Source organism: Xyrauchen texanus, chromosome 2, assembly GCF_025860055.1.
Source record: "Xyrauchen texanus isolate HMW12.3.18 chromosome 2, RBS_HiC_50CHRs, whole genome shotgun sequence".
Classification (NCBI taxonomy): domain Eukaryota; kingdom Metazoa; phylum Chordata; class Actinopteri; order Cypriniformes; family Catostomidae; genus Xyrauchen; species Xyrauchen texanus.
Window position 1 is genome coordinate 64,352,463 of NC_068277.1, and position 20,481 is coordinate 64,372,943.

Genomic DNA, 20,481 nt, shown 5'->3' on the forward strand with positions numbered 1-20,481 from the left:
GGTGTTGCACTGCTGTCTGTTATTGTGGTAACACAATGGCTAGGAACAACAAAACAAAAAGTGATTGGTCATTTACATGTCTCTGATGTCTTCACGTGCAAGCAGGCGATTCCTGGCATTGTCAGGCCTTGAGAAACAAATTGTTCAAATGGGAAAAGGTATCGTCCCTTGCCGATAACCTAAAAATACCAAATATCAGCCAATTAATTGGCCGACCACTAATAAAGATGCGGTAAGGGATAGACTTATAGGCTCTTCAATGAGCTGTTCTGTTTTCGTACAGTTTTTGATTGTTTTGAGTATAAACTGTAAAAAAGGGAAAAGTATACAACAACTCTGATTCTCACAAGATGTGAGAATTTAATTTAGAACAATAATACAGCTTGATACGGTGCATGCAAATGAAGACTTTAATGGCCCTGATATACTCTTGGCAAAGTTATTTGTCATTCACTGAGAGCTAAAAGATTTGAAACAGTCGAGCAACGGTGTGCTTTTGGCAAACAGTCAGACACTGGCCACTCCACTATGGTGGCCACAAGACTACATGGTGATGGCACAATGGATGAGACACATGCCTTTGGTGTGAGAGACCTGGGTTCAAATCCACTGTGAGACACCATTGTGTCCCTGAGCAAGACACTTAACCCCTAGTTGCTCCAGAGGCGTGCAACCTCTGACATATATAACAATTGTAAGTCGCTTTGGATAAAAGCGTCAGCTAAATGAATAAATGTAAATGTACATGCCTTATTCTATGAGAAGAATTCACACAAGATCAGTAAAAGTTGCTGTTTTTACAACTCAACAATCATTTAAAGTAATATGCAGTAGATATGTGTAATTTGTCATGTTTACATTCTTCTTTTGGGGTGCTACGGCACCAGCACAATATACATGGCCATAATATTCACCAGTAACCCTCTTTTGTTGTCATTTATTATGACACAAATACTACTTCAAAGATGGGTGCATAAAAGAATGTTAAAGGCAGAATGCAGACAAAAGAAGAATGAAAAGAAAGGCATATCTCACTTTGGGCGGATGTGTGATTGGCATTCGGCCAAAGATGGCACATGAGTGAAGCAGAATATAAAAGGAGCTAAACTAAATAACAGTAGGCATTTGAGTTCCATTCACCAGGAATTTCAGGAAGTCAAAATAGAAATTAAATAAAGGTAGTGCATTATATATTGTGAGTACAAATATAATGTTAAAAACCTATTTCCATTGTGGTCTTTGAAATTACATAACATTGATTGCGACTGGTACACTGACATTGATAGTAACTGGCCTTTACAAACTATGTCCACATGTGTAAAAAAAGAGATAAATACAACTTAAACTCTGTGGTCTAACCCTAACCCATAATAAAGAATGTTGACTCATCTTGCAGTTTGTAAAAATGAACGGAAATCACTTTTACAACATATCACTTACAATGGAAGCTTGTCTACTGTGAATGAATGGAGGTCGAACACAAAGACACCGAGTCATAAACTCTAAAACCAGCAAAGAGGGGTTCAGTGAATGTGGTGTGGAGTGTGTATAAGTGTGTGAGCGTGTGTGTGTCAGAGACGCTGTAGAATGATAGAATGCCAGCCGGCCAGTCCAGATATACTCCTACTCTGTTGGAGGGGGGTGAAGGGACAGGTATGTCTGTGCCATTTCTGTGACAAACTAACATTCTTTCATCAGAGCAGTAGAGACTCCACGACTTTTCATTGGATCCAAGCTCACATTCCTCACTCCTTCCTTTCCTGTTGATTCCTTTATAAGTCATTGATATATGAGTCTTCCAACTCCATTCGGCCTCCCAGTAACAGCGCCCAGTCAGACTCTCTGCACACAGAACCTGAGGATACTTATCAAATCTCTCTGGATGATCAGAATATGACTGCTCCTCTGTCATATATGTCACCTTTCTGTTCTCTTCAGACAGAACAAGTTGAGCATTTGCTGTGTTTGGATCCAGTGTGAGATAACAGAAATCTAAAAACAAGAAGGGAAAACATTTATACACAAAAAACAATCACTATACAAGTATGTGTGTATGTACACCTACATTTTTGTAGACCAGCTCTAATCATGAACTCTCCACCATGATCCACACTATGGTAAATCAAACAAACAAACAAACAAACAAACAAACAAACAAACAAACAAACAAACATGTCATAACATTCTACTCATACTGTATATGGAGAAACATAACACAGACAATTATATGAGCACTTAAATTAACCATTACTTGATTCAAATGTAATGTTGCAATCAATAAATAAAAATGCTAGAGCTTTCAATCAATTAAAATGTTTAATCCAATCAATTACATAAAATTATTATTAATAAAATGAATCACAATTAATTGCATATATCAATACATATATACACATGCACACATCGACGAGCCAAAAGATTATGACCTAATATGCCAAAACAGCACCAACCCGTCAAGACATGGACTCTAGATGTGAACATTAACTGAAGCTCCTGACCATATCTTCACGATTTTATGCATTACAATGCTGCTACATGATTGGCTGATTATATAAATAACATGAATATGTAGGTGTACTGTTGTACCTAATAAAGTGGTCGGTGAGGGTATAATAATAAAATAAAATAAAATCCCTTTATTGTCTCAACCATATACACAAGTGCAACAGTTTGTGAAAGTCTTGGGTGCGGTTCCATGCAACATAGCAGTATAACAATGACAATAATCATCCGATTTACACATAACACAGTTTACACATCTTGTTACACAACACAATTTACAATATACACCTAATAATATACAGTATACACAAAATAAGAAGACTGTATACAATAAAAATATACTGCACCAGCATGTCAGTAATCAGACTTACCACCGTCGTATCATCAGCTAATTTAATGATGGTACTGGAGCGGTGTGTTGCCACACAGTCATGTGTGTACAGGAAATACAGGAGTGGGCTGAGAACACAGCCCTGCAGGGCTCCAGTGTTGAGGGTCAGTGATGAGGAGATGTTGCTGCCCATTCTAACCACCTGGTGTCTGCTTGACAGGAAGTCATGGATCCAGCAACACAGCGAGCGGTTTAAGCCCAGAGCCCGGAGATTCACTTCAAGATTGGAGGGTACTATGGTGTTGAATGCTGAGCTGTAGTCTACAAACAGCATTCTCACATATGTGTTCCTTTTTCCAGGTGGGAGAGAGCAGTGTGTAGTGTAGATAACACATAATATACAGTATATATTCAAGGCTGAGTCCAGTTGTGCTTATATGACTTCTATCTGCATTTTAAATCTGTGCTCTTAAGTACCCCTCAGTTATTCAAATGCTTCCAAACAGCCAATTTAAGTCACTTTCTCAGTCTGGTAGATCGAATTCTTCTGTTATATTTTGTAGTTTGTGTGTAGCCCTAGTTTCATGTGAATAAAAAGTTCACGTTCAGTCCATAACACTGTCTGTTCCTGTCAAAAGCTACACTTTGATGCTGCGCTGACTTAGCGCTTTGGGAACAACTTTAGGTGTGACCAGCTGTGAATATGTGTGCAACACGTCAATGAAATTGACCAGAATTTATAGCCTCTGCTGGTGACATCATTGGATGCACCTGTAGTATGGCTATAAATAGGTATTTTGTCTTCAGATCACTCTGTGTGTGTGTGCTTTATGAGCCTGTCAGAAACTTTCTACTGTTCCTCTGTTAGGAGTTAGATTTTGATAGGCAGTGCGCAGAAACCTTTCTCTTTTAAAAAAAAAGAAAAAAAAGAAAATGACTGAAAGACAGAACAAGCGGTGTGTGTTCCCTTGTTTACGCTCTATGGCTGAGAGGGACACACATCAGTTTTGTTTTGTATGTTTGGGGGAAGAGCATGCTGCTCTTGCATTGGGGCGGGTGCGCGGGTGCGGGTGCGAGCATTGCGATCTGTTCTCAGTCAAAATGCTTCGCACTCGTCTTGCTTCCGAGAGTCAGCGCCCACACTTCCATCGTGGGGCTCTCATATGGATCTGGCTTAGGAGCGAGAGACGGGTCCGTCCCTATCGTTCGCTCTCTTCCCAGATCCAGCTGGTCCTTCCCGTGATCCTGAAGTGCGCTCCGGCGCCTCTTCGGTTCATGATTCATGGGAACATGAATCTCTTGAGTCTGCAGACTTGGAGTTACCCACCTCCGAGCATTCCGGGCATGATAATAAATCATCGGAGGAATTACTCTAGGTGATTACTCGTGCGGTGGCCAGGCTCAATTAGACTGGCCACGCGAACAAGAGACCCCCAAATGCTCCAAGTTGGAGGACAGATTTCTGTCTGGTGGCCAAGGGAAGGGAACGCCTCATCAGTCCTTTATTTGATTACCTCCATGAGGAGCTCTCTCATTCATAAAGGAAACCTTATATCTTAACTATTGTGGGTGCTGAGGCAGGGGGGTATTCGGTGATGCTGCCCGGTTGAAGAGACACTTGCGGGTTATCTCTCGCCTGGCTCGGCATCATCATTAAAAAAAAAACACTCTCCCCAAAAAGCCGTTCAGGACCACCTACACGCTTGTGGGGAAGGCTTATCAGGCAGCAGGTCAAGCTGGTGCTGCCCTGCACACTATGGCAATGTTACAGGCATACCAGGCTGATCTGCTGAAGGACCTGAGGGTGGGCACCATGGTCGACGAGGAGGCTTTCCCCGAGCTTCGTCGAGCCATGGATCTGTCTCTCTGCGCAACCAAGCAGACGGCCTGCACCATTGGCAGATCTATGTCTGCTTTAGTCAGCACGGAGAGACACTTATGGCTCAACCTGTTGGGCATCAGAGACAAGGACAATATTTTCCTTTTCGATGCCCCGGTTTCACCTTCTGGCTTATTTGTTGACGCTATGAATGTAGTCATCACCAGGTTCCAGGAGGCTAAAAATCACTAGGACGCCTTCGGGCAATTCCTTCCTCGCCGCACTCAGAGGGAGGGGCCATTGGCCACCCAGCCCCGCCCCGGTCCTTCTAGAAGGGAGGCTCAGAAACAAAGTGTGGCGAGTCGTGCTCCCCCTCGTAGAGGCTGGGGACTGGCTCGTCGCCCTCAGCAGCCCCCAAAGCAAGACCTCAGGGCAGTCATTTTTAAGAGGAAAAAACCCTGATGGTCTTGCACCCTTGTGAGGGTAGCCCCCCTCGGGTCGGGGCGTGTGAAGCATTCACCTGTACCTTCCTGATACCCCCACAAAAGCTCTCCATTTCCGCTGCCTCTGGTGTTTTGGTAGTTGGAGATTTCCAGCAACATGTAGGGAGTTCCGTTGCTTCCTGCCTTAGTCCAGGACACGGAATACTCTACATCCCCTCAACAGGAAGTGTCAAAATTAATATCCATCTCAGAGAACCTGGAAGCATGTAAACTTCTGCCAGGTATTTCTATATGGGTCCTAAGAACAGTAGAAAAAGGCTACAGAATCCAGTTTGTTTGCCATCCACCGCGTTTCAACATCGTGGTTTCCACTACCATGAAACTAGAGTAAGCATGTCTACTGTGGAAAGAACTGCAAAATCTCTTGGTCAAAGGGGCCATAGAACATGTTCCCCTTCCCGAGAAAGAGTCAGGTTATTACAGCAGATACTTCCTGGTTCCCAAGAAGGGTGGGGGTTGCGTCCGATCTTAGATCTTCGAGGCTTGAATCGCTCAGTCAGGGCGTTCAAGTTCAAGATTCTAACTATCAAGATGGTCGTGTCCCAAATACAACATCACGATTGGTTGGTCACGATCAATCTCATGGACGCACACGTTCATATAGAAATTCTGCCACAGCACAGGAAGTTCCTGAGGTTCCCTTCCAATATCGGGCCTAGCCCTATCACCCCGCACATTCACGAAATCCATGGATGCAGCACTGGCTCTTTTGCGACTCCGGGGCATCCGCATTCTGAATTACACAGACGAGTGGCTGATACTAGCACAGTCTCAAGAACTGGCATTTCAGCACAGAGATATTGTCTTAGCTCATCTGGTTTCTCTGGGTCTGAGACTCAACATCAAAAAGAGCGTTCTCTCTCCCACTCAGGGAATTACTTATCTGGGAGTTATATGGAATTTGATCACGATGCGGGCACAATTGTCTCCCGTTCGAATCGTGTCCATTCAGAACACCTTGAGCAAAGTCAGGCTACGCCAAGGTTGCACTGTTCGTCAGTATCACTGAATACTAGGTCACGTGAAAAAATGAAAAAATCCTATCAAAGTTCTAAGTTTAGCAACTGAGTACTGAACAGTCATCTCAGACGAAAGAGTATAGTTAAGAGTGACAAATACAATACCAAAATCAAAGACAGCGTTTTAAAAAAGCTAAGCACAGACATGACCATTTATGGCTCGCGACCCAAGCAAACAACTGAACAACTATGTTAGCAAGATCCATGTCGGATCTACACCAAACACTCCACTGGAAGGAAGGCTACCCAACCATACAAATGAATGCCATCACAAATGATAAAGAGAGCAGGGACTCACTGTACCAAAATGTAAAAAAAGTGATGGATACTCGCAGGTAGAGAGCTTGCAATGGCTCAGTGTGATGCAATCGCAAAAAAGAGCCAGGTCAGTCAACAGGATATTTAGTATAAAGAGGCCAGGTAAAAATGTATTCCAGGAAAGCAGTTAGTCCAACTGTGTGTTGATCAGCAGAGACTTCATGTAACAAATTATTCCAAAGAAGCAGTTAATCGAACTAAATGTTGATAAGCAAGGATGGGGTTGTGAGCAGGATCAAATGAGGTAGCGCAGCAATTTGACTTATTGTCCAAGAATATTCTGACAGCTACTTGATTAATGAGAGATATCCAACAGAGAGGGCAAATATGAAAATAAAAAACTAAACAAAAACCAAAACAAACAAACACTAGGCACCAGCATGAAGCAGCAGCACATGAACGCACAGCGTTCTCACACCTGAAGTGACAATGGAGAGTCATTAACATGTGATACAGTACATACACTACACAGTACAGTACATGGCCTCTAAACTGCAGTAATTTAGTATAGAAGCACTCTAGGCAACCTACTTATCTAAAGTAAGTTTCCGTTACTGCAGTTATTGTAGCTACCTGTTATCTGGTATGACGGTTTGAATGATAGACGTAACCACATAACGACTCAGATTTAGCTGGACTTGTTGCCCAGCACTGTTGTATCATGCAAAAGAACAGTCAACCAGAATACTGCACAACAAATATCATTAGGGACAACTGTTCTTCTGCACCTTCATTGTCCTGTTCCCCTCTGTCTCTGTCTCTCTGCCTTCCATACATCACTCGGTCATATCATTAGGGCACATAGTTTCTCCTACCACAGCTACGCAGATGATACGCAGCTCTACCTGTCATTCCAGCCTGACGACCCCACCATTTCAGCTTGCAACTCTGCCAGCCACTCTGAGATCTCGGACTGGATGAAAGAAAGTCACCTTCAGCTCAACCTTGCCAAGACATAACTCCTCATGATCCCAGCAAACCCATCTGCTGACCACAACCTCTCTATTCATCTGCGTTCAACTACGCTAAAGCCAACCAGGACAGCCCGGAACTTGGGAGTGGTGATAGATGACCAACATAACTTCACTGCAAACTTCTCATCCATAATGGCGGCGTGTGCACACGCAGCGGCTGGCGCTCTCCTGTGACAAGTAGGTGCTTCAAATCATCAATTATCATCCCTATACCCAAGAAATCACCACCAAAATGTCTGAATGACTATCGGCTTTAACCCTCTGGGGTCTGAGGTTGTTTTGGGCCCTGGAGAACTTTTGACATGCCTTGACATTTGTGCTTTTTTCAGTTGCTTAAAAACATATTAATGGCTAAAGTCTGATAACACTGTATTCAGCACAAACTGGGCTACAATAATATGTGAGCAACATGTATGTACAGGTTTGTTTTTTGAGAAAATAATGTTTATGTGTGGTTTATGTGTAAAATGTTAAGTAATTGAAATAAGGCCATATAACACATACTAAACATTTGTCCACAATACTTTTGAGAACTGGATCTTGTAGCCTAGAGTTTTTGCTACAAAAGGATGTGAAAACCATCCTGATCACTCATTCATACAAAACAATATAGTAATTGAACTTTTGTAAGACAATTTTAGTGTTAGAAATGTCATAATCGAGGAGGCGTGAACTATCATGAATATTGATTTGATTCACACCTGAGGAGACAAAAGACCCCTCCCCTGGGCCTATCAATGAGGAATGTGACAGAAAGAGAATGAATGTGAGGAGAATTAATACTCAAAATCAAGTTTTAAGTTAAAATAAGTAATCTGACTATAAATTTTCTTTACATAAAGACTTTACTTAATTTTATGACTTACTCTTCCGAAATTGTATCCTCGGCTGGATCAAGTCTCTCTTCAATATACAAACGTTCATCGGAGTCTCGCTATTCTTCTGAGGAAATTGTTAACTCTTCGTCACTATCCAGGAGTTTCCTCGCCTGTGTATCGTTATAAACACGCAGTAAAGTGAATGAATTGTGTTTACATCAAACCTCACTGTCGGGGGTGTTTACCATTTGCATTGATCTTCTCAGTACATTAGCGTATGAATGGTGCACTCTGCAGGTGGGTGTGATCACATTAGCTATAATGAGCTGAGCCAGTAAGAATTGTACATCGCTTTGTTTCATACAGATTACATTGCAGGAGAATATGTGTTTTAAATTTGAATTGTTTTATTTAAAAGTAGAAATCTTAAGCTTTCTTTAGACATATGTTTCATGTTTGTGTGATAAGTATTCGCAGAGTTTCAGTTCATTTTTGTGATGCATTTCAGAAATATGCTTGTGGAGACAGAGACGTCTGAAAGCTCACCATCTTTATTTTCTTTATTTTATAAAAGCACAAGGTTTTGTTGTTATTGTGAGTGTACACAAATAAAAGTAGACCCTTTATAGTCTCTAATGATGTCTTACACTTATCTGTATACCCAAAAATAATGGAGTATTTTAAGTTTCCGCTGTAATGACAAAAATATCCAGCAGGACGCACCTGTGCATCCGTCGACCCCAGAGGATTAACATCTGTAGCTATGAAATGCTAAGAAAGATTAATTCTGGTGCACATTAAGTCGGTTATTCCAATCAATCTTGATCAATATCAATTTGCCTATCGAGCAAACAGGTCCACGGAAGATGCAATTTCAATAGAATTGCACGCTGCCCTAACCCATTTGGACCAGCAGAACACATATGTCCGGATGCTCTTCATTGATTTTAGCTCAGCTTTCAATACCATCGTTCCTCACAAACTGTTCAGGAAACTCAGCACCATAGGTTTGGAAACTTCACTTTGTAGTTGGATTATGGACTCTTACAAATAGACACCAGCAATTTAAACTTGGAAACCAAACTTCCTTCACCTTGATTCTCAACACTGGAGCACCACAAGGCTGTGTTCTAAGCCCTGCTTTCTATAATTTTTTTACATATGATTGTTCTGCAACTTGCTCTACTAACACCATTGTCAAGTTTGCAGATGACATAACTCTGGTAGGGCGGATAACTGACAACGATGAGACCGCCCACAGACAGGAAGTGAAACACATGGTGGAGTGGTACTCTGGTAACAATCTTGTCCTAAACACTTCAAAACAAAAGAACTCATAGTAGATTTCAGAAAGACCAGGAAATCCACTCATTCTGCCCTCTACATAAATGAAGAGGAGGTGGGAAGGGCGGAGAGTATAAAAGTCCTGGGAATCTACATCACAAAAGATATGACATGGTCCCTGAATATATCACATAGTTTCTTTTCCAACTCTTTGTTGGAAGAGAGCCCAACAAAGACCTATGGAAGTTAAGAATGGCCCACTTGCTGACCAAGTTACTCTTTTTTTGTAGCAGTACCCTGGAGAGTATTCTTTCCTACTGCATAACAGTGTGGTATACCAGCTGCACTGCTGCTGACCGATGGGACGTAACACGCATATTGAAGGCAGCACAGCGGGTCATTGTATCTGAACTCACAAGCCTGGATGAGTTGCATTCAAACAGACTCCTTAAGAAGGCAAGGAGCATTATCAAAGATCCAACTCATCTGGGACACCAACTGTTTGAGCTATTGCCATCAGGAAGTGGCAACAAGGACAAACAGACTGAAAAACTGCTTTTTTCCACAGGCTGTAAATTCCCTAAACTCCGGTGTGAAAAATGAGTCTGCTTGGAAGAGACGTGTGAATGGAAGCGCGCAGTGATCAGATTGTATGGCTTATGCTTTCCTGGGTTTGGACGCCGTGTCGGTGTGATCGAGAGTGCAGCTGTGAAGCAAAAACACAAACTCGTTTGCCGGTAATTTGATTCTCCCTCCTTTCAAGTACTTGATATGTAACTGGTGGTTTTTAATAAGCTAACTGGAGTTTATTTATTGACAGGATTAAAGGCCTGTCTGGCACCCAAACGAATAAATAAAATAAACAGAGGAAATTGTTTTATTTCTGAAAGTTAATGGGCTGCCACCGTTACAATATGCCACACAGCTTCTGATTAAACCTTTGGTCATTTCAAGTCTGGAATACTGTATTACCCTGTTGGCCAGTCTTACAGCTAGCACGATTAAGCTATAGCAGATGGTCCAGAACACTACAGTATATCTGGTCTTCAATTAGCCAAAGAGGGCTCATGTCACCCCACTCATGATTACATTCCACTGGCTGCCCACATCAAATTCAAGGCTTTCACTCTTTCTTCAATTCACTACTCCAGGTCTATGCCTAACTAGCTCTCTGCGGTCAATGAATGAGCTGCAGCTGGTGGTCCCTTCGAAAAGAGGCACAAAGTCAATTTCGTGATCATTCACTTTCTTTGGTCCTCTTTGGGAGAATGAGCATCCAACCTCCACACGGTCTGTTGATACCATCTCAGCATTCAAGAAAAAGCTGATAATACATCTGTCCTACATGCACTTAAAGGTGTTGTAAATGATTGATTGTGACTGTTGATATTGAACTTAACAGCCAAACAACAGACCTCTCACATCAGTGCTCCTTCAGAAGCTCCAACCCCCCCCAATTCATGCACATGTAATAGTGTTATGTGGATCGGTCCGATCCACTATGTTTATTTTCCCATCTCCAGATTATTTTCAGCGCACACACAGAACGGACAGCTAGTGGACCGTAAAAACATATTTATGGAATTTGACAAAAAGTGTATTGGATTAAAATGACTTATTCCACCTTTAAGCAATCAACACTAAATGCTGTTACTTAATTTTTTTTTTAATGTGTCTGTCTCTTTCTTGTGAGCTAGCATCTTTATTTATCCAGACACTGTGATAATTTGGCAGTGCGACACTTAAGATATTGTTGACTTTATGACAAATTGCTTGTTTTGTTCCTCTATGTAAGTCGCTTTGGATAAAAGCATTTGCTAAATTACTGAATGTAATATGTAAATGGAAAATGGATTCTAACAATGTTTGAAAATATATACAGAGTACATAATCACCTGTGGCCCTATATCATATTTACCTGTGGCCCTACTTATCCTACTACAATTTTTCTACTTAGTTAACACACATTCCTCCATGTGTAAACACTGAGTTCAGGCTTTGATGCCTTGTGTGTATTATTTTGTGTGCTTGTGATTTCTGAATGAGGACACGTTTAAACCTGTGCAAAATGAGAGCAATCTGGTGTAGAAAATAGTAAACAAACTGGAACATGTAAAATGTAAATTGTGTTTTTTAGAAATCTGCTAAACATACTTGACCCATTCAGAGATCAGCTTGACTCCTGAGTGTCCTGGGTGATTGTAGCTTAGATCCAATTCTCTCAGGTGTGAAGGGTTTGAACTCAGAGCTAAAGCCAGATGACAACAACCTTCCTCTTCCACCATGCAGCCAGACAATCTACAAAGAAGATCATATTATCCTTTCAATTTTTAAATCTATAGGTTTCTGTTCATCTACATCAAATTTCACTTTAGTTGTTCAATTTAAGGGTCATGTTTTGTTTTTTTACTTTGAAAGCACTTTATTGTCTTGTTCTTTTGACCTCTATTGACTCTGCCCAAACTGTGTCCAGGTTTGCATTGATTGTAAATAAATTTACATTTATATAAAGCCATATACAAATGTTTGCCCAGTCCTTTGTCAAATGTTTTATGTTTAAACGAGCCAAAGCTCTTAAATCTCTTTCACGTTTACAGTCAGATGTCCATGTCATCGTTTCCATGTATGTCTTGACCGAACTTGGCATGCTAGTTTGAATATATGGAATGGAGAATGGAGGGTTTTTACAGCAAAAACTGCACCAAAACAGTGCAGAACGTAAATGAATATCATTGATTTGTTTCCGAATTTTGCCTTTGCAGCCTCTGAAGCAAATTTAATGACATTCATCTCACATTCTGTGATTAATTAACGCTAAATATGCTTCTGATCTGAAATGTGCATTTGCACTGCACTTTTGAATACTGGTTTCACGTGAGTGTTGCACAAGCCAGATCACTGAATCAAATATAAACTTGGAATTACCTGCATTTATGTATAAATCTGTCTTAAAATCTGGTTTGATCTTCATCTAAGTTACAATAATGAACAAACACAATCTGTTTTAACTAATTAAACAGATTATTGTATTGTTCTTGTAAATATTGAATACATCATTCAAACATTTGCAGTGTAGGTTGGACCCCTAATGATGTCAACAAAAACTAATTAGAGCCAGGACTTGGCAAACCTAGCATCCAATTAATTAAACGAGATTGGAGGTGTGGGCTCCTTTGACTTATAAAATGCACTCAAACATTTTGAGTTTGCTATGCACAAGAAGCATCTGCTGACGTGGACCAAAAACTGATCTCAGAAGACCTATGTAGAGAGCGGGGCGGGCCGAGCTGTGACCATGCGGAGCTAGGCCGGGATGGACACCTGCAGCAGATTATCTTACCCAGCTGTGAGTGATTACAGTGTTAACGGACGAGAGATAAAGCCACAACGAGAGCTGCAGTCTGGGAGAAACACAGGGAGAGAGAGGGAGAGAGCAAGAGAGAGAGAAAGAAAGAAAGAAAAAAAAACTTTTCGGCTCGCAGCCTACTTGGTCTTAAGCCAGTTGGTCCACCTCCGCCCGTGATGCCAGGCGATGGCACTGGTCTCGCTCCGCCATCCCTTTCGGTAGCTTACTAAAGAACCAGTGTAAGAAAGTTATTTGACTCTCTGAAGGAAGCGGGAGCCATGCAAACATCCAAAATCAGACTATTTATTGTCAGCACTTTTCAGTGTAACAAAACAATCAACACAACACTTTTCAGCAGCACGAACACACAACAACAGGGTGCTTTTCAGCTCCCCAGAAATGCACAGCTTCGTTGTAGCTCTCTCTCTCCCTTTGTCTGTCCCCGACTGCAGCTCTCATTGTGGCTTTATACCCCGCCCGCCATCACAGCAATCACCAACAGCTGGGCGGTATAATTCGCTCCAGGTGTACATCCCGGCCTCGCTCCGCACAATCTTAGCTCGGCCCGCCCCTCTCTCCATAACCTGCAATCAAGAATTGTTGCTTTGCATTAAACTGGAAAAGGTCACAATGTTATTTTCCGAAGAGTTTCAATATTGATTGGTCCACATTTAAACAAATTGTATATAAATGGGAGACAATTTAGTACTGTGGCTACTCTCCCTAGAAGTGACCATTCAGCCAAGATGACTCAAAATGCTCACCACAGAATATTCAATGCAGTAAATAAATATATATATATATACAGTTGAAGTCAGAAGTTTACATACACAGTTGCCAAATATATTTAAACTCAGTTTTTAACAATGCCTGACATTTAATTGTAGTAAACATTCCCTGTCTTAGGTCATGTGTGTATACTGTATAAACCCCTCAGTATTCCTACTTTAAACAAAGAAGTGTTTACCTCCATAAAAGCTAAGGTTTTTTGTTGTTGCTGTTTTTTTGGAATAAATAATTTATAAACTAAATTAAAAAAAAACTAAAAATGTCAATTTTGTGAATTTTTGCAGTTTTAAATACCTCGGTATGCTCAGTGTACAGTGTGGGCTCTGCAATGCATCAGAGAGCAGCTTCACTCCTGAATCCTGCAGGTCATTGTTACTCAAGTCCAGCTCTCTCAGGAGGGAGTGTGATGATTGTAAAACTGAAGCCAAGCTTTCACAGCACTTACAAGTAATATTACAGACACTCAATCTAAACAGAACAATACAAAAATAAGTAATTAACACCTGTCAAACAACCCAATTAATAAGTATGACACAATTTAGCTGACAATTATCACTTCTGTCTTTAAGGTGAAGTACATAATTGCTTTGATTTTATTTATTCACAGATCGTGTCTATGCACCATTGCAGGGCTATGCAGAGTGAAACGCAGTTGCTAGGAAGGGTAGAGTCACATGGGGTAACCTCCTCGTGGTCTCTATAATGTGGTTCGTTCTCGGTGTGGTGCGTGGTTAGTTGAGCATGGATGCCGTGATGGATGGCGTGAAGCCTCCACACGCACTATGTCTCCGTGGCAACAAGCTCAACAACGGGGCAGCTGTGGCTCAGTTGGTAGAGCAGGTCGGCCACTAATTGCAGGGTTGGTGGTTCGAATACCGGCCCACATGACTCCACATGCCGAAGTGTCCTTGGGCAAGACACTGAACCCCAAGTTGCTCCCAATGGCAGGCTAGTACCTTGCATGGCAGCTCTACCGCCATTGGTGTATGAATGTGTGTGTGAATGGGTGAATGAGTCACAGTGTAAAGCGATTTGAATACTGTTAAGGTTAAAAAGGCGCTATATAAGTGCAGACCATTTACCATAATGAGCCATGAGATAAGATGTGTGGGTTGACGTTCTCAGGCACAGAGGCAGCTGGGTTTCGTCCTCCGCCACCCGGACTGAGGCGAGTCACTACACAATCATGAGGACTTAACCCTCTGGGGTCTGAGGGTGTTTTGGGCCCTGCAGAAGTTTTGACATGCCTTGACATTTGTGCTTTTTTCAGTTGCTTAAAAACATATTAATGGCTAAAGTCTGATAACACTGTATTCAGCACAAACTGGGCTACAATAATATGTGAGCAACATGTATGTACAGGTTTGTATTTTTGAGAAAATAATGTTTATGCATGGTTTTTGAAAAAACAAAAATTGTAAGTCACCGAAATAAGGCCATATAACACATACTAAACATTTGTCCACAAGACTTTTGAGAACTGGATCTTGTAGTCCAGAGTTTGTGTTACAAAATGATGTGAAAATCATCCTGATCACTCATTCATACAAAACAATATAGTAATTTAACTTTTGTATGACAATTTTAGTGTTGAATGGCAATATGCGTGGAGGCGTGAACTATCATGAATATTGATGTGATTCACACAAAGACCACTCCTCTGGGCCCATCAATGAGGAATGTGACAGAGAGAGAATGAATGTGAAGAGACTTAATGATCAAAATCAAGTTTTAAGTTAAATGAAGTAATCTGACTATATATTTTCTTTACATAAAACTTTACTTAATTTTAGACCTACACTACCGTTAACAGAAGTGTCTTCTGCTCACAAAGACTGGATTTATTTGATCCAAAATACAGTTAAAAACATTGTGTGAACTCATTTTACTTCAGAAATCATTATAATATGCTGAATTTCTAGGGCATATTTAAAGTGCATTTTACTCATTTAACCTGAACAGATATTTGCAAGCACAAGCTTTGTTGATGATAATGAGGCAGTATAAACACGTTAAAATATAATCTAACATTCATATTATTTTTATATCATATTACATATCATATTTATATCATATAGCATACAATGTAAATAACAACATTTACATGTAACTAAAACTTGCCTATTAGAACATATTTCAAATGTCAATACTTTGAGTCCTGTCTGGAAACAGTCCCGCTAGTAAAATCTGTATATAAAATAGAATGTCAGCTGATGAAAACTCAATGACTTACTCGTCCGAAATTGTATCCTCTGCTTGATCAAATCTCTCTTCAAAATACAAATGCTCATCGGAGTCCAGCTCTTCTTGTTAACTCATCCTTACATCCAGGAGTTTACAAGCACGCAGAAAAGTTTAGTTGTGTTTGTTTACATCAAATCTCGCAGTCGGGGGCGTGTACTTTTCCCTTGATCGCCTCAGCACATTAGCGTATGAATGGCGCGCTCTGCTGGTGGGTGGGATCACATTACAGATAATGAGATGGACCGGTAAAAACCTTACATCGCTTTGTTTCATACAGATTACATTGCAGGAGAATATCTGTTTTAAATTTGAATTATTTTATTTAAAAGTAGACATTTTAAGCTTTCTTTAGACATATGTTTCATGTTTGTGTGAGAAGAATTCGCGGAGTTTAAGTTAATTTTAGTGACGTGTTTCTGAAATATGATCGTGAACACAGAGACTGCTGAAAGCTCAACCTTTTTATTTTATTTATTTAAAAAAAAACACAAGGTTTTGATGTTAATATGAGTGTACACAAAAAAAGAAGACCCTCTATAGTTTATAATCATGTATTGATTTTATTTATATGACCATAAATGACGGAGTATTTTAAGTCTATGTTGCTGCTATGTGGAAAAAAAACAGCAAAACGCGCGGCGCGTTTGCCGACCCCAGAGGGTTAAAAGTGCATTGGGATTTGGCCATTCCAAATTGGGTGAAAACATTGTTCCACAATCCAAAGTGCCAGCTTCTGCTTGGAGAACCCTTGGAGACAGCTTTCCACATCTGCTGCCCTCTAAAACAGACAAAGAGCAGCACTGAGCATCTAAATTTCTGCGTGCGGTCCAGATAGATGTGCAGGGCAGGAACTGAACACAGCAACAACAAGGCATTCATCCTCTGAAGGGAGCGCTTGCAAGTTCACCACTCAAAAGGGAGTGGTGGGAACTTTGGGCACGGAACCGGGGTGTCAAAATCACATGAGAGTGTGCCGAACCAAACTCCAGATATTCACTGGTGACATAGAGCGCCTGCAGGTTCCTCACCCTCTTGATGGATGTTTGCATCACCAGGAGGGCGTTTTTAGAGACATAGTGCCAAGCTCAACCTGCTCCAGGGGCTCAAAGGGGGCTCTCTATAGGGCAGGTAGGACCACAGAGAGAGCCCAAGAGGGAATCAGGTGTGGTCTAGGAGGATTCAACCTCCTTGCACCCTTGAGAAACCTGTTGATCAGGTTGCGCTGTCACGAGTGTCTCCCGTCCAGTATATCGTGGTATGCTACTATGGCAGCCACATACTTTTTCAGGGTAGAGGGAGACAGGCTAGGTCTTCCGTATTCTGTCCAGGAGCCAGACGTGGAGATTCCAGAGGTCTGGCCGCAGGTACTGGAGCATGCCCTGTCCCTGAGTGAGAAGGTTTTCATCAGGGGAATGTGCCAGGGAAGTGCTACTGTCAGGAGCATCAGATCCAAGAACCAAGTCCAGTTGGGTCAGTACAGCTCAACGAACAGGACTTGCTGCTCGTCCACTTCCTGGAAGAATTGAGCATACACTTGGCGCAGAGCCCAAAAACCAATCATCAACCGCGAACGCTCAGGGCAGGGTGGAGGATTCCACTTTAGCCCAATGTTCGCAGCCGCCCGGGCAAGCACGGCTGCCATCTCAGCATCGGCCTCATCCTGTGCTATACTGTACGTGGGCAGGACAGCAGAAGCCCACCCTACGATGCTGCGACCGAAAGCTCATCCTCATTCTCATCGCGAGTCACGAACGACACATTAAACCCACCCTGAGGCGGGCCGCCTACATCGCTCGACAGCTCTTCCAGATAGATAGAGCATGCTGGGAGGTCCGCAGGGGCTTAGCTGTTGGAAACGCTCCCATGTCCACATCTAGATCGCCCGTGGTGCTTGCCGAGCATCAACCCAGGACGGACCAGGTTGGGGAGCAGCCGTGGTGTCTCCTTGCTTCATGAAGAAGGAAGTGAGCTGTGACCGTAACGTTCACTCAACGTTCTCGCAATGAGAACATGATCATTCCACAAAAGCTGCCTCAGCATGCTGGTGCCCCAAGCACTCGAGACAGATTTCATGTCTGTCCGGAGGGTAGAGATAACAGCCATATCCAGTAGCGCAAACGCTGAAGGACATCTTTAAAAAGACACCAGGTGTTTGCGTTAGCTCTTTTAGAATGAAATATACTCTTTTGAATATACTCTTTTTGCACCCGTAGACTAGTTGAAGCAAAACACTCGACCGTATGAGGGTGACCACAGATATGAGCTGTAAAATCCAGCAACGTAAGTAAAAGGTTACTACATATTAATGTTACAATGTAAAACTCAAACCTCAGTATATTCAGTTTACAATTTATACTCTTCAGTCCATCAGAGAGCAGCTTTACTCCTGAATCCTGCAGGTTATTGTTACTTAAGTCCAGCTCTCTCAGGTGGGAGTTTGATGATAGTAAAGCTGAAGCCAAACTTCCACAGCACTCATCAGTCATATTACAGCCTGCCAATCTAAACAGAACAATACAAGATTGAGTAATTACAGGTGGGTGTTCTGTGATTAGTTTCTAAATAAATGTAAATACATGTTTAGCTGTTTGGACAACTTAAGTTCATATTGTTTGAAAAAGAATGAAAAACTCACAGGCACCTATAATGTGCACTACAAAAACAATAAAAACGAAATATAATTACAGACGAAAATACTTTCGTTTTTATATTTCTAATGATTGCAAGATGGTCTGGTTTAAATTATCTTGCATTAAACTCTTAGTTCACCCAAAAACGAAAATTCATTAGTCATTTTTTCCTCACCCACGTGTTGTTCCAAATCCATGTGACTTTTTATTTTTCTTTCATGTAAAACAAAACAGATGCTGTAAACAGGGGTTAACATTCTGCTTAACATCACCATTTTGTGTTTGGAACAGCATGAGGGGGAGTGAATAAATGTTCTTTTTTTCCCTTTTTTTTTTTTTTACTAACTTCAGTCTTAATTTTACAATCAGTGTATCCTGGCCAAGATCTGCACACTGATACAGGAAAGGGTCATCTGATCAATGACTCAATGTGAAACTCAAACCTCAGTATTTCCAGTGTACAGTGTGGACTCTTCAGTGCATCAGAGAGCTGCTTCACTCCTGAATCCTGTAGCTCATTGTTACTTAAATCCAGCTCTCTCAGGAGGGAGTTTGATGATTGTAGCGTTAAAGCCAAACTTTCACAGCACTCTTCAGTGAGATTACAGCCTGCCAATCTAAACAGAAATAAAAATACAGCACAATAGATGGTGTAGATGGTGGTGGCTTAGAATTATGTCTTAAATATTTATCACTTTACTAATATCCTGTCTCATATAGCTATCCTGAATAATATTAGGTTATTTTGAGAATTCTGCGCAGAAGCAATCACAGTGATTACCGGCAGGTGTATTTCAGTTCATGTAAGATGTGTAGATATGTGTAAAAATACACTCGCAACAGTGAGGTGGCTCTTCACCAACTTCAAGCAAACTAAAAGCATGACAGGAAAGGATTTGTCAATCATATATTTGCGGTAGCTTTCAGTTTAATATAATTTCCGCAAATTTTCTGTATAAACTGTGTGAGGTATTCCCATCACTTTCCTTAGTTGGATAATAAAATGTGATTGGAATTTGAAGAGCTTAACCCTCTGGGGTCTGAGGGTATTTTGGGCCCTGGAGAAGTTTTGACATGCCTTGACATTTGTGCTTTTTTTAGTTGCTTAAAAACATATTAATGGTCTGATAACACTGTATTCAGCACAAACTGGGCTACAATAATATGTGAGCAACATGTGTGTACATGTTTGTATTCTTTTGAAAATAACATTTATGCATTTATGGTTTTTGAAAAAACTAAACTTTTAAGTCACTGAAATAAGGTCATATAACACATGCTAAACATCTGTCCACAAGACTTTTGAGCACTGGATCTTGTAGCATAGAGTTTTTGCTACAAAATGATGTGAAAACCATCCTGATCACTCATACAAAACAATATAGTCATTTAACTTTTGTAAGACAATTTTAGTGTTGAAAGGTAATATGCGTGGAGGCGTGAATGATCATGAATATGGAGGTGATTTACATCTGAGAAGACAAAAGACCCCTCCCCTGGGCCTATCAATGAGGGATAGAGGATGAATGTGATGAGACTTAATGATCAAAATCAAGTTTTAAGTTAAAAGAAGAAATCTGACAATACATTTTCTTTACATGAAGACTTTACTTAATTTTAGACCTACACTGCCATTTAAAAGAAGTCTCTCACCAAGACTGGATTTATTTGATCCAAAATACAGAAACAACATTGAAATTCTGAACTCTTTTTACAATTTAAAAGAACCGTTTTCTATTTGAATATATTGTAAAAGGCAATTTGTGATCAAAGCTGAATTTTCAACAGCATTACTGCAGTCTTCAGTGTCACATGATCCTTCAGAAATCATTATAATATGCTGATTTTCTAATATGGGCATATTTAAAGTGCATTTTACTAATTAAACCTGAGCACATATTTTG

The 20,481-nt window shown here is 40.9% G+C and overlaps 1 pseudogene; it reads right to left on the reverse strand.

Annotated features, from left to right (window-relative positions):
* Positions 1-425: 425 nt before the first annotated feature.
* The window catches only part of LOC127661089 (NACHT, LRR and PYD domains-containing protein 12-like), a 47,219-nt pseudogene continuing 27,163 nt past the window's right edge, over positions 426-20,481 (reverse strand).